The sequence below is a fragment of the Rhipicephalus microplus genome, chromosome X (assembly GCF_043290135.1).
Source record: "Rhipicephalus microplus isolate Deutch F79 chromosome X, USDA_Rmic, whole genome shotgun sequence".
NCBI lineage: Eukaryota > Metazoa > Arthropoda > Arachnida > Ixodida > Ixodidae > Rhipicephalus > Rhipicephalus microplus.
Genome location: NC_134710.1, coordinates 482,010,579 through 482,028,069, shown reverse-complemented (window position 1 = coordinate 482,028,069; position 17,491 = coordinate 482,010,579). Strand labels below are relative to the sequence as shown.

Below are 17,491 nucleotides of genomic sequence, written 5' to 3'. Positions count from 1 at the left end.
GAAGACACTAGCTTCCGAGACATGGAAGGGACGTTCCGATAGCTTCACAAGCTACCGCATTCTAGAGCAGAGATGCGTTGTCTAGTTCTTTTGTATGGAGGTCAGGCACAAAAGTTAGAAACATAAAAGAGCATGTACTGATACCGTTTTAGAAAAACATTGTACTAAACAAACAAAAACAACCCCAAGCCGAAGTACACCACGCCGAGTCCTTGCAAACATAGAAAATCCCAAGCCCACACAAGCTCAAATGCAATCTTCAGCCCAGATGAAATGTGAAAGATTTTCATATGCAATAAAGCTCGCCAGAGACGCGGGGGAACAATAAAATTTTAGAAAATCAGAAAATGCTCTTATTAGTACTAACACCATTTCATTTCGCCTGAAGAAAAAAAGCACTGTTGGCAGAACTCTGTCGTGATGGTTTTAGCTGAAGTAGTGACATTGTTTCCACCCAGAAATGCTAATTAGCGCCAACCCTTCTTTGTGACTCTTGTCCACACTTTTTGGGCAGCTCAGTCACAGTGAATCTTCGATGTATGGCACAAGAATCATCTGCAGATTGTCAAAGATTTTCGTTCGAGGAAGTTATTTGACTGATGTGTTTATAAAGGACGCCATAGTGAAAGCCTTTGGTAATTTGCACCATGTGGAGTTCTTTAACGTGAACATATGTAAATGATAAATGCAACCACACGAGACTCAAGCACTTTCGAATTCAGCGAAAAGAACGTGTTCGCGCCTTAAAAAAGATTTTTGTGCTGTTCCATGTGCCTACTCATTACCCAACTCAAAAGTGCCAAAAAATGCAGGCCATGCCCACACACACTTCTATTGCTCTCACCGCTTCTTACGAATGGAAAAAAATTAGCACGAGAAAGTGGCCGGGGACAGCTGATTTACAATGCAATGCGTATGTGGCAAAAGGCGTTTCGAAGAGTCGGCTCTCAATGCGCTGATGTCAAGTGCACTGTCACTGTATAGAAACAGCTATATTGTACTCGCGGTGGCTGCTTGCGCCATAAAAAGAAGGAGCGAGTGAGCGCCTAGACCAGCCGTGATCCACCATCAATTTGTCAATATTGTTCTCTTCACAAGTGATCAGGTAATCATGCATGTGCCGAAATACATACTGTCAAACCATCTAATATTAATGTGTCGTTTCAACTTGTTGCCATTACTTAAAGGAGTACCGAGACGAATTTTAAATATTTGGGATCGCTGTTCTATACGAGACGATTGGTTTCAAGAAGAGAGTTTCGTGTTGCCAGGGAATGCATCGCATATATTTTTAATACCTCTATCTTTAAAAGACACTGTCAGTTTCGATACCAAGTGGGTGGCTTCTCTGTGACATGACAAGGCAGTGTGACATTGCGGGAACTCGGCAAGTCACTACGTACTAATGGCGGATAAGCGATCTGCTAGTGGTTCATATAAACGACGAGTGCAATGTCCCTTTTGACCATGACAGTGATTTCTGTGATTTAGACTGCATCGAAGACTCCCTTTGAAAACTCGGAGGAACCTTGAGGACTCGTCACGATAATGTCCACTCCATTGCGGGACAACACTCTGCAACAAAAACAATGAAATCAAAGTAACTACCTTATGCATACTGGTCGACTATTGTGTGGTAGGTGGTAATGCTACTTGCATACCAAGGAAGTTAAAAATGTTCCATTTGCATTGTCTCAAAATTATCTCCTTACACGTTTAAAAGACACTAAAGCCGAAAACATTTTTCACGTATTAGTCGAGTACAATTTCTCAATCCTGGAAATACTACTTGTACCACCACAAGACGCCTAATGAGTGAGAACACACGTGAAAAGAAAAGGTGGGTGTAGATGTTGCCTTGATATTCTCGCATAAAAGCACGGAGCATCATGAAACTCAAACACGTGTACTTGGTCTTACGTAGCTATTATTTCATAAAAGTTGAGTACACTGTCATCTGTCGGTGTGATAGACCTAAGATACGAAGTTTCATAAATATTCATCAAGCCAATGTTCCTAACATACAATACATTTTCAAAATTTGAACATCACAAAATTTCAAAATAAACTTGAATTCTAATTTTCTCCGCTGATAATTAACTTGTGGTATGAAAGATCACGGTGTGCCTCGTGTCAAAGTCTAAACTGAGACATTGGTTCTCTTTAGTGTACCTGTAAGAAAATATTATGAACTGCTGGTGCAACACGAGAGTCACTGCAAACACCACTTTGAAGCAATATTTCATTGTAAATGCCTACAAAAGTAGATTTCGAGAAAAACAACAGAGGTTCTGTGAAGCTGTTCACTGACATTTTAGTTCTATCACTTCATTGAACTTCGCCTCGTCGTTAACCTGAGTTCTAGCGAGTTAACAGTGGTCATGAGCTCTTTTCGCGGCATGGCGTAGCGTTGTTATAACCCCTTGCTTGTGCCCAATTTAAGGGCTATCGTGATATTTCGGCGGCAGAATGATCGTAAGATATGCAATCATTTTATCTTAGATGTCGAAGACCTGTACTAACGTGAAATGGAGTTAATTTGTGACAGATCTTGCATGTTTTCCTTCTCTTGCTGGAGAATTGGCAATATAAAGGGAAATGAATGAAGGCACAACGTTTATAAAACCTTCCCTCGCACGACGGATGGTTCTACTGATCCGCATTTTTAATACAAATGGCTTTATTAGGCTAAAAGTTGTCGCAATATTGTCGCATCGTGTGGGGAAACATTGTGACAACGTTGTTTTTGGCTGAATATGATTGGTAAAAAAAAGCTAGCACAAAGCTACACCATAAAAAGGTCATTTGACTTATCTACAACTGGTTTCGGCTCTAGACAACTCGCAATTGTATGAAAATTTGTTCATGCATGTACCTCCTCAATCAAGATGTTTTACCTTAACATGCCCCGTCTGCTGACTGGGCTAGTGGATTCACTCGAGTACAGAAAAATTTATTTTTAGTACCAAATTATGTCTTCGCAGTCCGGCCATGTCTAGTTCTTTTGGGTCCTCCCCATAGTGCTGATGATGTGCCTATCAGGTTTGACTGCTGTAGCTCATGCCAGGTAAAGTGGTCTTTTAAAGTTTACTAGCTATGTCGAAGTTATCCTTCTCAAACTTTTTTTCCGGAGCCCGCATCATCGAATCCGAAACGTAAGTAGTATAGGAAACCAGCACTGGAATTTCGATGGCCACCCTGGCGGTGAGAGCGAGCACTTCTCAGCTGCTCCAGTAGACGAGAGTGGTGGCTGGTAGAGGTGCTGAGTGCGCACATCACCGTAACAAAACCAAAGGGTGCTGGGGGTACTGCTGCGTATTTAAGTGCAACAATATGTAAAAAGCAGGACGTATAGAGGAAACGAAGGACGTAGAAAGGGGAGGCAGCGTTGCATCCAAGCGGTCAGCTGAGCGAAATTCTGCTCTCACTCTCCTTTGTAGAGTGCTGTCGGGCTCGTTTCTAAACTGGAAGGCACGTGTCTGCTATATTCATTCGATAGTGAAGACCGCCACCAGTGGACACCAGGGCCAGAAAGTCGAGTTTAAACGTTGTTTTGCCACACGTGAGACGAGCATATTATGCAACATATGGCATTGTAAAGTTTTTTTTCTTTATTTGGCACGCTGAGCGTTCAGTAGTGAACTTCAAGACCAGCAAAGTTTACATCCGTGCATCCATTTGACCAACACCACCAAACTCTATCTGATGCCACAGCGTGAAGTGAACGAAACGATAAGTAGCTAGTCTTTTTTTTTTTGTAAACGGTTGTGTGTAAAGGCCTTGCCCACAATACTTGTGCGGGGCTACGTTCATACGCCTTCAAGCTGTTATAAAACATCATCTTGCGGTGAACACTCGATGCCGTTGCGCCTCTGTTTACCTTAATTTGTGCAAAACACAGGGTTATTGTTACGAACAAAGCAGCGGCCTACTCAAAGCTTAGCTTTATGGAGCCAGCCGATGCGGTAAGCGTTTTTCTCACTGGTGGCCAAGGCTAAGTAACATCTGAATTTATTTGTTGCTAGAGAACTATTAGATGTCTTCAATGTTTACTTGTTGTTTAGTTCACCTAACACACAGTTTCAGTTTTTTCCACTTGCCTGTGTCGGCCTAAAATGAACATGTCTGTTCAACAACGACAATTGCTAGGGTTTAATGTGCCAACAAGATATCATTCTGAGGTACCCTGTAGTGTGCGTATCAAGATTGTGACAGCTTAAGGTTCTCCAATGCACATTTATGCCTTGGTTTACTGGTATCCTTTTAATATTTTGTTCCCATCTAAATGCAGCCATTGTGGTCGGTGATCCATCCCGCGCTATCAAGCATAGGAGCGTGACACCCCCGTGCTACGCTATCACAGTGATTTGCTTGATTAACGTCGACGTATATACATACCGTAAACATGGCGTACATATGGCGCCAGAAAAAAAGTGATGCCGCAGTTACTACTTGCTCATTGGTTTTCTAATACAGAAGCGCGCAGTGTGGTATTGTCACCGCACAGGCCTATAAGTTGGTACTACCTTAGCACAAAATTCCAAACAGAAAATGATGACGAGGCAGTCACCATCACTGCATAACAGTGTCTCTTCTATACCACATGCGTAGATGCAGTCCGCTTTGCAGAGCTTCTCTCCGTCTTAAGTGCCATTTTCGTGGGAGTAGTCTTGGAACAGTTTTTTTTGTAACCACAGTGCAGTATTACTGGTGCAGTGGCTTTTAGAGCTGTTAGTTCCAAAATGAAGCACGGCACTGGCAGACATGCGTGCTCTCTCTGCAACCGGTCGTCTGAGCGCGAGTGGCTGAGTTGTGTCGCCACTCTCTGCCAAGTGTAGTTTTTTGGCGCCTACCTATCCAGTACCCGTCTACTATGAAACCAAGACTTCGGATCAATGCAAGTTCCCCCCAAAAAACACGTGAAATTTCAGAGGTTTATTTAATGTGAAAAGAACGACTTAGGGAACCACATCAGCACATCTTTCATAGCATTTGAAGATACTATTTCAAAATAATTACAGGAGTCTTGCAATAATCCACAAGTGTCACTGCTGAAATTGGGTTTGCTTAGATTCTTTCATTTTGTGTTGTCTAACTGGTGGTCAGTCATTCTCTTGTGTAGTATACAATAGTTGATGTGTGCCCCAAGAATAATCCAGAGTTGAAAGTTCGTGCGGTCGTGTCTCTTGTTGTCTTGTTATAAATGTATACAGCTGTAGGTCACAGCTGCAGACTAGTTTGCCTGGCTTGCAACTCTGTGAAACATGTTTGGAAATCATGAGAAACCTTTTGTTTATTTGTAAATTAGTCAAACAAGCTTGTTTTATTCAACTTTCATTGAAGCCTCATTCTAAATATTCTGGTCTGTGACAGATTTTTCGCACAATAACTGTTGAAGTATTTGTTAATTTCTTTTCATAAGTTCCATATGTCATTTGATCTGGATAGTTCAACAAAACATCTGCTTTCATTGTTTTTGCTTGAATATATGGTTTACTGCAGTGCTTAGAGCTTATTTTGAGATGTTTATGTCTATTCACGTAAGCAGGTGTCTGAAAAATCTCAGTATTTCATCAAGACGTGGCTGTTGAAGTTAGTTGGCCTCAATGGAGGTTAGGAAAGGCACTTAATAGATGTGTTCATAGTAGTGGAGCCCGATCGCTGCTGCCCCTTAGAGAAGGAATCTTCGACAGTATGTAATGTTTCGTTTTGCACCCAATCGCTGCTTTCATGACCCTGGGCAGCCCATCGTCATTGCCGAATCTCCTGCTGCAGCCTCTAAATTATCACCCCACCTCTGCTGTCGTTTCCAGCCCTATGCCCATAGAGCCTTGCTGAGCTCGCCTCCTAGTTTGTGCTGTATTACCGAACAGCAATAACTTGAAAAACCGAACTGAAGAATGAATAGGTTGGCTTGGTATATTTAGAAATAAAGTTAGAAAAATTGTGTTCTGGTATTCTTACTAATAGAATGCTTGTGTGCAGGATATTTGCACCAAGAAGTTATTTTAGTTATTTTTTTTCACCTAATCCTTGATGGAACAGCCTAGGTAACAATTTCTCACAAACTCAGAAGTAATGTGAGGAGAAAACTAGACAGTATCTAGACTTGCGCAGTCTTACGCTTTACAGTTGGGGAGGGTAATAGGCAACGCAAGAAAAAAAGCATAAATGAACGATTTAGTGGAATCGTGTTGTGTTTCTACACTATGTCATCCAGTGGCCAGTCGCCTTGAAGTATACTACACCGCGAAGCTCGTACGGGGCTGCGATAAGCTGCTAGGGGAAGTTCTGGGGGCGTATTGTAAAGTCTACCGGCTAAGGAGGGCGAGTAGTAAAAAGCCTCTAATAATAACGGTGGAATATTTGCGAGACGGTGATAGCCAATATTCGCCATAAAGCAAATTTTGGCGTAATAATGGCATTTCATTGGCAACAATATGGCCCGAAAATGGCCTTATACAGGATGTATGTCGGCAACTACGTCGGTGAAATGACGGGCTTTCATATGCATGTGTATAATGGGCCGGCGTCAGCTGAATAATGGCAAATGAAACGGCAGAACGTAAACCCCAGGTGGGCTTGAACATCCGTCCGACATCTGAAGAAGTTGCACTTGATGGAGAAGCCACCCTTGGGCCAATATCGCGACCGACGTTAGTCGACACGGATTCAAGATTGGTCTAACGCCGGTGTGCTGCCTGGGTAGTTCGCACCAAACTGCTGTTCTTATTAGGTATCATTGGAAGCAAGACTACAGCCCAAAACCAGTGTACCCTTCACGTAACAATTGACTGCTGATCTGAAGGCCGCCGAATCAAACTCTGGCTGTGGGCGTAATTTCGATCAAAGAAAGAATAGTTGAGACCTGTCTGATAAGACATGGGTGTATTTTAAAGAACCCCAGGTGGTCAAAATTTCTGAAGCCCTCCAATACGGTGTCCTTTTTTCGCATATGAACACGAAGAAAAGGGTAAGAAACATCTTAAACACCTTTTTGTTGTACTTATAAGTGCCTATTTTTAGGTACGTGCCCATATTAGATTTTAAGTGCCTAAAAATGGTCTTTCACGTTCGTCGGGTAAACGTTTTGCTTAATTGAGCTCTTCATATGAAGGAAACAAGAAGCACTTCGTGTGGCCATATTAACGTCAACACGTGCATAGTGCGCTACTTCTTTGTTTTTTTTTCGTTGATGTTTTAACAACTAGTAAAGTGGGATTATGATTCGACGTAGGGTTGTCGCGCGCATACACAGTGTTCCATCGGCGAAAACAGATCATAAGTCGACGCAATGCCACAGCCAACTTATACCTAGACTCGGCCAATGCGCTCTGACGCATGTGTCCTTTTAGCTCCACCTTTTCTTCGTACGCGTGTCGAGATGTACAAAATTAGGTAGTAGAGTGTATTAAAAACGCGTATCATAGTGTAAACTTCCTTTCTGTTTTTATGATTTCGTTATGCTCTTCTCATGTCCCTACAATTCCCCGATGTAAAGAACACAAACGAAGAGTAGAGAAGCAAGACATAGTATATGCGAAATTATACGTTTTACCGTTGCTTTTTCAATGTGAAGCACTTCTTCGCGTAGTATCTATCTATCTATCTATCTATCTATCTATCTATCTATCTATCTATCTATCTATCTATCTATCTATCTATCTATCTATCTATCTATCTATCTATCTATCTATCTATCTATCTATCTGTCTGTCTATTAATCTGTCTATCTGTGTGTCTGTTTATCTGTCTGTTTATCTTTCTATCTGCCTGTCTATCTGTCTCTCTCTGTCTCTCTCTGTCTGCCTGTATGTCTCTATCTATCTATCTATCTATCTATCTATCTATCTATCTATCTATCTATCTATCTATCTATCTATCTATCTATCTATCTATCTATCTATCTATCTATCTATCTATCTATCTATCTATCGATCTATCTATCTATCTATCTATCTATCTATCTATCTATCTATCTATCCAGCCACCCACATGAGTATATATCGCTGCGTACCCCATACTAGTATTTGTCTGCTAGATTAAGAGGAGAGTTACGTAGTATATACAGGGTGTCCCACATAACTTGAGCCAAGAATTTGGAAATGAAAGACACTCTAGTGGCGAATTGAATCAAACGCGTACCACTCGCACTAGCCTGTAGGTGCTCAAGCCATTTTTTATTTTTCCATATACTAAATAACTAATAATTGTTAAATAATCAATTTTATTTAAGGGCTGGGAACCCAAAATAAGAACACTGAGATGTAGAGCACTTTCAGAAACTACGGACTAAATCATTTCCTCTATGATACGTCTCGTGGTGTTATATTTTCCACGTTGTAAAAAAAGTGTGGCAGTTTGGGCTAGTTGGTATGACATCCAGATAGTTATAGCGCGAGATTTCTTGTCATTTTGTCATCCCTCTGTTCTCTCGCTATAACTATCGTCCTTTATAGAAAGCCGCGAAATGGGGAAAAAAACCGTGTGACGGACCGCGAGTGCACTGCGATAGTGCGACTTTTAGCTTCTATAGCAGCACATATCTCTAGGTTTCTATAGCAACATTCTATCTACACTTTTTTTCATGCTTCATTTGCTCTATGCCGTCATTTATTTCTTGGTGAAAAGTGCGTATACATATATCTATGCTCTAAAGTATAGACAGCTGTCCTACGCTTTCCGCAATGAAATGGCCGATGCCGCTGTCTGTGACCACTGTGACAACGAAGAATCTTTTCCACATATGAATGACAGTGATTATGTCTTTGCAACGAGCTCAGCAAATGAGATAATCAACGTCTGTCCAAGAAAAAAAAAACAATATTACAACTGAATGAAAGTGAAATTGATGAGAGAGACTCCAACTTCGAGCTACTCGGCATTGAGGCACCCCCAAATGGACTAACAGCTTTTCATGAAGGAGAAAAGCATTTTATGAGGCCTACCCATATAGCGCTGTTTGGGGTGCATCTTTTCCCAATATATCTTCTTCAAGTTGCTTATTTCTTAAAATTCGCATGTCGTTTCTCAGTGGTTAATATTACTTTATCACAGTATATATACTGCTTATCCTCAATTGTGTGAAAAATTCGCGTCTGTTTTCTCAGTTTTCCCACACTGCTCCAAAATTGCATTCAGTGGTATGTAAAGACAAGAACATCATAACACATTGAGTATAACCTAACTGTCAGGAAGGTGCGCACACACAAAAGCAAAATTAGGTTGAAATACTTGAATACAGGACTTTGGCCGTGTAGCAATCCTAAACCTTGTGGTAATATATGAAAACGTATACTTGTAATCAATGCAATAATATTTTACGAGGTTGTTGTCAGTGATGGAAGCGCACTCCTTTCCAATGATGATTTCCGGCCTCTGAAGAAGGTGTTGTATCAACATACACCAAGTGATATTTTGCTGTGCTAAACCACTTGTTAATATATCATAGTGATCCTGCGCCTAGGGAGCTTCTCACCACATATGGTTGCGAAAAATGTCTCTGCCTGTTATCCGCGAACCTCCGGTGACTCGTCAATTTTGATGATGCAGCAGTTTTTCATAACAGGGTCTTTCGATGCAATATCTTTCGCAGCTTCTTCATATAGTCATTTACGTATTGCGGAGACGGTATGAAGCGTAGAACGCTAGCGCTAAAAATCTGTTGTGTTCTAGCTTTGAGGAAGGCAAGCCTCGACTCAAGCCGTGTTTACGGATTGTGCATCGCAAACTTTCATCTTGCCCTTTTTTGTTTTTTATATATTTCTGTTATAGTTATTCCGTACTTGGCATCGTGCGTGCCACCGGACACTTCATTTGAAAGAGTCCAAGAGATACATCAGCGAAATTCTGTAGAACCACAGCAAGCTTAAGGTGACGTTTATATTAGCCGAATGGGTCGACCGATGGCGTAGCCATGACGCAGCACCTCACTGAACCCATGCCCCCCCCCCCTCCCTGAAAAAAAATTGTCTACGCCCTTGTGGCTGACGTGTAAATGGCGGCTTAGATCGTGTTCTTTTAATAAAAGTGGAACAAGATTGCAGTATTCGTTAAAATATTAGGGATCCTAAAGCTTAGTTTTTAGTAGTTCAACGCGATAGCGATCTTTTGTTTTTACAGAGCCTACTTCAAACACCTAATTCATGAAGGCTTTTCGAACCAGCTGTAGTGGGGAAGAGGGATAGAGACAGCATCTATAGTCGGAGCAGGTAAATAACGACGACGACGAAGTGCGGAGCTCGTGACAGTGACTGACTGAAAGGGGGGGGGGGGGGCGTGGTTGGGTAAAGAGGATCCTTGTTGACGTGCTTTGTCGTTAAAGCGCCGAGAGTCGTGCGACGATCTTCGCATGGTGTCGCTGTGAACGAGAGGGCAACGGCGGCAAGCCACAGGTCCTGCGTAACCGCAAGAATAGCAAATCGGGCAGTTTGTGATGAGCCATGAGTTCGGAGACACCGCGATTGGCCGGCTAAACGGAACTGGTGATGACCTAAGAGGGACCGGTGAGGTAGCATAAGTGGGCTGTCGAGGTGCTCTGGCTGCAACGACTTGCGCATACGTCCAGGGGGCGGCATCCAGAGGTGGTGAACAAGCGAAAGGCAAAGCGTCAGCTACCTCATCTTGTATGACGTGCCTTGAGGCCGGGGCCATATGATCTGGGGCCAGAGGATGCGTTTGTGCTGGTTCGGGCGTGCTCAATCAAATGGAGAGCTGCCGAATGACCTCCTCACGCACGAACTGCTTTAAGCGAGCCAACATGTATTTCTGGTCTCTGATAGTCAAGGCCGCGATCGAGTCACGTTGTTCCAGAGAGCGCTGTGTTTGGGCGCGTTGCTTGCGCAATTCGTCAAAACTCTGGCACAAGCTGACCAGATTGGCTGTGGTTGGTTTGTGGGTCCTTGGCTAACAACATTTGAAATGCGTTATCGCATATGCCCTTGAGGATTTGTTTTATTTTGTCGGCTTCGAGCATCGCTGGGTTTACCCGCTTGCGCAAGTCAACAACTTCTTCAATGTAGGTGGTGAAGGTCTCTCCTGGCTGTTGAGCGCGCTTATAAAGCCGTTGTTCTGCGCGGAGTTTTCGCACAGCACGGCGGTCGAAGACTTGTGGAAGGGATGTGTTGAATGAATCCCAGCTGGCAACGTCGGACAAGTAAAAGCTTACATAGGTCAGCTTAGCCGCATCGACCCACTTCGCTGCGCTCACCTTGTGGTAAGTAGTCAGCCACTCCTCAATATCTTGGCCGTTAGGGCCAATGAAGATCGGTGGGTGACGCAGTGGCCACACGCCCGGACACTTAGAGGCGGGAACTTGCGAGGTACCTTAGGTGGAGGGCTCTTCCGGCATTGCTGGCGCTGAAGGTAAGGTGCGACTTCGTAGTTTCAGCTTCGAAGACCACCCCTGCACTTCCACCAAATTATAAGGGGGGTTATTGACCGAAACCAACTGCCTGGCTTAAGGGGCGTCACCCCTTTATACCCCCTTATACAGCTATGCACCTTTTACATAGCCTTAAGGAAACAGACGCAGTAGCGTGTGTGCGTTTTTGTAGAAAGTTACCACGGCTTTAAACCTGGAAATCTTCGGGATAATCACACGTTCTGACGCATGAATTCCATGGGCGCTTGTACCACGCATTATTACGGCAATATTTCAGGTTGCATTGTGAAGCATGTATACAAGACGCGCGTGCTTGTAAAGCATGTGTCACTTTCACTGCATTTCCAAGCAGAGTAAGCAATGTTCAATGTATTCACAAGCATACTCTTAGCCGTGTGGTAGAAAATTCGATTGACACTGAAACGACTCGTGATCATTTTTCGCTAGAACTCAAACGACCCGAGTTCAATCCCCTCTCTGATCCAGGAGTTTTTGTTATTTATTCTATTTGCATCGTTATCGATGCTTCAGTGATGCATATGATTGTTTTTCATTCAACCAACGACGCCGAAGCCGAGACCAATGCCGGATGTCCGCAAAACGAACTCTTTAACGCTCTTTCGTTGGAATGGGAGTTGATGATTGAAACAGAATGGTGAAACATTTTATAGGCGTGAGTTTAATCATTTTTTTTATTTATCCGAAGGCACAGAGCCCTAATTATAACATCGCCCACATTGAGAACGAACGCTGTTGTTATCCTCGGTATTCCGACCCCAATGCGCACCGTTAAAAAAGTCACATTTTATAATCACAAATGTTTAGGCCACACTTATTTGTTGTGTGATTGGATATGATATCACGACTTTTTTAACATATCCAATCACACCATAGCAGAAGCGGGATACAAAGCAGGCGCCAATGATGCCTTGCCGAATATTTCTCTCCCTTGCTATTACTCTGGAGGAACTTACACTAATACAATTATTTCTCTGTATCCATGTTCATGACGGAAGTGAAAAGATTGCCTACACATATAAAAGCAGCATTTATACTAAGTGCAGCCTTGTTACAGACAATTCGTTAGAATAATCGACGAGAAGCTGAGGTGTTTAGGTTAACTGCAATACCAGCTGCCTTGGTGAACGGGCTCACTTCGCTTACACCTTTCCTGTACTCAGCGAGGGTACTAAAAAAGGCAATTGCATATGAGAACGTAAGGCAGAAAACACATGATAACATTTATAGCAAAAATGAACGACCTATGGTTACTTCTACTGTTGGAAAACGGTGTCAGTAACGATGTACATACAAGTAAGTTTGCCGCTTTGAGGTGTCGGATATGGCGCGTTGCTGTGACGTACTCATAGCCAACATAGGCGTAGGCGGTGGAGGGGGTATTTAAATTCTTTCAAAAATAAAAGTTTAGTATGTGTAGACATGCACATATACAAATAAACGCACGAGCATAAATATTCTATGTACAAATACCTTCACCCTTTGCCGCGCTAGCTGATGGAGGTCAGCCACGATGGCGGCGTGGGCCTATGTGCGCGGAACAGATGGCGAAACGGCAGGCAAGCAGACGCGTAAACGCCACAAAGTGTGGCTGCACGTAGTTGCCATATTAAGGACAGAGATATCTTCAATCAGCTTCTTTTCTGCTGGCTTGCGTTGCGTTCCTTGAATTCTCAGCGCTCGCCACTTACCTATCCAACAAACAAAAAAAGGTGTCTCGGGCTGATAACATGCTTGGCATTCTAGAGTGGAAGTGTTAGAAGTGCTTCGATAATACAATCGAGAGGCATGTGTGTAAGATTTCAGGACTATTTTTGTGAGGCGAAACAACACTCGTTGACACGTTATGTCTTTGTTCTACTCTGCTTTCCTGATCAGCATAATATTATCTGGGGTTTCACGTTCCAATACCACGAGATGATTATGAAAGACGCCTCAGTGGAAGGCTGCGGAAGTTCTGACCATCTGGTGTTGTTCAACGTGCACTGACATTGCCCAGCTGAAGGCCCGCTACCATTTCGCCTTTATCAAAATGGGACCGCCCTAGCCGGGATCGAACCTGAAACCTCTAGGTCAGAAGCCGAGCTCCATAACCACTGCTCCAATGCGGCGATCTCCTCATCAGCATAATTTCATTGGGTTTAATAACGAATGACACAAAAGTTTTGTTGCCGCAATGCCACTTTAAGCCTTTCAAAGAGTCATTCCTATAAAAGAGGCTAAGTTCAGGCATGACCACATGCATCCCGTCTTTACTTCTGACTTACTCGGAACTGGTACGCATGTCAGCACTACACAACAGAGTGAATCAGAACAACGAAAAAGAAAATTCAATGCAACAAGCACTTTTCGCAATAATGATCTGCCAATATATTTATTGAACCAAGTGTTCGATGCTCACAGACTGCCCTCCGCGCAGTGTTCGTGAGCCAAACCCAACAATGGTTCATCAGCTACAGAACAGATCAAGCGCGCATTGCCTGTTTGCCTCAAGTTCGCAACTTACGTTCCGCTACTCGCTAATCGCTCTAAAGAAAAAAAGTGCCGGTAGTGCGTCGAACTCTGCTGCGGTCTCTTATCACATTCACACGAGGTGGCTGCTTTTTCATCGATGTTTTTTTTTATTTTTCATATCGTTACCTTTCTGCCATCGCTTAACGTTCATCTTAGTCACCCATAGCCTGTTGATATCACTCTGACTTTCCTTTGAAAACAGTATTTGATAATTCCTTGAACATTTGAGGACACTAAAACGCCGCGCGTAAGGCGGCAGTGATGTGATAATGTTTCAGTTTCGTAAAACTTAAAACGAGGCTGCTGAAAATTAAGCAGTGAGTTGTCTCACCGAAAAATGATATTTTGTTATTTCTCTTGAACGCTACAAATTTCAAATTAAAGATTTTTATCTTGAGTCACACTTACAATGTTTATTACTCAATGTTTCTGAATTGCAAAGCTTGACAGACTGAAAAAATTCTGATATGCTCTGTATAGCGCAGAAGCATACTGTACTAATAAGAGACGTGTAGTAATCTTGTATTTTTTTTTCGTTACTTGGCGATTTTCACTAAAACACCCTGTTGATGATGGAAGATGTAAACAATAGAAAGCAGTGCGTGGTGGACACAACACTACAATGTGAATCGCCTTGCCACAAACCACTTTATACCGTTAGATAAGCAACCGCGCATATATCCAATGAGATACTGCGAGACATAGCACTCATCAGATTGATTGCTACCATGCAAAGGGTACATAGAAAAGGATATCACTCTGCGAACGAAATCAGACAAAAAAACTATAACAAAATTAAAACTTCTGTGACAATGATTGCCCACACAAACAGAGATACTCTGTGGCAGCATGGAATTTTCATGCACTGTATTGGCACATTCTAGGAGGCGTTGCTACATGATTGATTTGTGGGGTTTAACGTCCCAAAACCACCATTTGATTATGAGAGACGCCGTAGTGAAGGGCTCCGGAAATTTTGACCGCCTGGGGTTCTTTAACGTGCACCCAAATCTGAGTACACGGGCCTACAGCATTTCCGCCTCCATCGGAAGGAGGCGTTGCTACAATATTCGAGCACGCTAGACAATTTACCAGCGTTTTCATTCAGGCTCCTAGAAGCCGCTTTTAGCTTGTGAATTCGCAGGTCGTGGGTTCAAATCCTGGCTGTGGCGGCTGCATTTCCGATGGAGGCGGAAATGCTGTAGGCCCGTGCACTCAGATTTGGGTGCACGTTAAAGAACCCCAGCTGGTCGAAATTTCCGAAGCCCTCCACTACGGCGTCTCTCATAATCATAAGGTGGTTTTGGGACGTTAAACCCCACATATCAATCAATAGCTTGTGAATTACACGTTACTCATACAGTTCGTGCTTATATTGTGAAGTGAATTCCGCTTGCAATACCGTTGGCCCAAAATAATTCTACTGTATGCACGGTGGTGGGAACGTGTCTTAATTCGGCTAATGAAGATTAGAGAGCATATGCGCGTCGTGATTGGACTGTTACCAAAATGCATTGTTGGTTTCTCTAAATCCTCTATACATCAGTGATCAAACTTTCCAGTGTAATTTCTGGTGCTCACATAAGTTCTCGAATAAGATTCACTACTCGTGTCGTGAGTGTAATCTTATCCAGAACAATATATAAAAATCTCGAAAGGGTGCAAACATTCTGTGGCAGCCTGCGCCGAGTAGTGCTTACTCGTTTTCTGTTCTTCTCTTCTGGAGGCACACTGAAGTATACGCGACAGAGCCACTTTTATTTTTGCTATTGTTCGTTTCTTGTCATCACTTATGTTCATTTTGTTGCACCTGGAGCCGCTCAACCTTTTGAATGTACTGATGATGAAGCTTACCTATATTATGGCTCATGTTCACCTTTCAGGATAGGCCAAGAAAAAAATTATTTATATAAAAAGTTTTCACATATTAATTGTACGACTAAAAATAAAAAAAAAAAACCGGTGAACTGCCTAATGACGCTAACTTACATAGTTAAGGTCAATACCGCCCTGAATCATTCAAAAAATTTTGCCGTAGAACGGACGTATCAGTGCCAATCTCGATTAGGGGCTCCCGCAGATAGAATATTTAAAGCGAAGAAATCTAATTCAATTCAATTAAAAGCCGTTTTTAAAATGTTTACCCTGAATAGGTTGAAGTGGATGCATGATAAGAAATAATCTTCAGTTGTTTCGTCCTTGTTACAACACTAGCAAAAAGGGGAAGGAGCTAGACCACCTCTTTGCGTATATACTATAATTCAATTTCGGAAAGCGAGAGCGTAATTTTATAAAAGTAAATATACCACTTTTCGCGTTGAACAGAAATTGCTTCGCCAAGGGAACAAGCAGTGTCAACACTCGTATAGGTAAGGGATAAATGACTTCAAAGGGTCAAGTTATCACTCGCCTTCTCAATCTGTCACGAATCGTGAGGGCTGCTTTTAGAATAATTGAGAATATCGGATCAATGAGAGTGTCTTTTGCTGGAGCCTCAACTCTTTCGTCGTTTTCGTTAGTTTGTGTCCTTTTGTGGCCCAGTACCCAGATTAAACTGATTAGAGTTTTGTGGTTAATGAGCAGAAAATGAAAAGTTCGCGATATAATGAAGCATAATAATAATAATAATAATAATAATAATAATAATAATAATAATAATAATAATAATAATAATATTAATACAATAATAACAAGAATAACGTCCCAAAGCCACGTGGCAATTGATAAAAGCTATTTTAAGTGAATGCCGAACACAGATAAAGTAGTACTATGACCACACTTGAGATTGATGGGCTGAGTTTTCGCAATGCCATTTTGCTGAAGAAACTGATAAGAAATCAGGAAGTCTTATTGACCCAAGTAACGCACAATGTTATCGCAACATTGAATGAAAAAGCCCAGTTGACAGTCAGCAACGTTGCCTAAAAGCGCTTAACATCCTCTTTTTTGATCACGTGATAACGTTGCTTGTAACATTCAGGACGATATGACAACATCCAGGATCACATTTTTCACGACAATGTTTTCGCAACATTGCAGCAACGTATTGTCAATCTAGCAGCAAAGATATATCAACATACCAGCAACATGATGGCAGCATGCAAGCAACGTGATGTCAACATTGCTGTATGACGTGTTAACCTTCATGCGACGTGCGCAGAAAATATATGCTACTTTGTGTGCGTTATTATTAAAAGCCATGTTGACTCATTAAGGGAACCGCCCCGAAGCTTCTGGATACAAAAAAAGCTCGGGTATGGCGTGAAAAATTGCATTATATCTGTCCATGCACAAAAACTGTTTCCTAACAGCTCTTTATCAACGCATTCATACATGCATAAATAAGTGGAGTTGGAACAGCCGAACTATAAACATGTCAAAACACACTTGCGCATGTCTGTAAAACCAAACCCACACTTTCCAAATGTCAAAGCTTCCAAGACATGTGATATACGTACTGCATTTTTAGAGCATTGAGAAATGAGGTTTTGCTCTGTGTGAGCAATGACTACAATAAGTGAACATGTGTTGAGGGTACAGTATTTTTGTGTGCAGAATTGCAGCAACCATGAGGAA

General features: G+C 42.3%; 1 long non-coding RNA gene across 1 annotated transcript; it reads right to left on the bottom strand.

Moving 5' to 3' along the window:
• Nucleotides 1–1,257: 1,257 nt before the first annotated feature.
• On the bottom strand, nucleotides 1,258–12,991 carry LOC142775012 (uncharacterized). The gene is made up of 2 exons (XR_012886640.1): nucleotides 12,875–12,991; nucleotides 1,258–1,575 (listed from the first exon to the last, which is right to left on the bottom strand). It is a non-coding gene; the product is annotated as an uncharacterized LOC142775012 (long non-coding RNA).
• Between the last annotated feature and the right edge of the window lie 4,500 nt (nucleotides 12,992–17,491).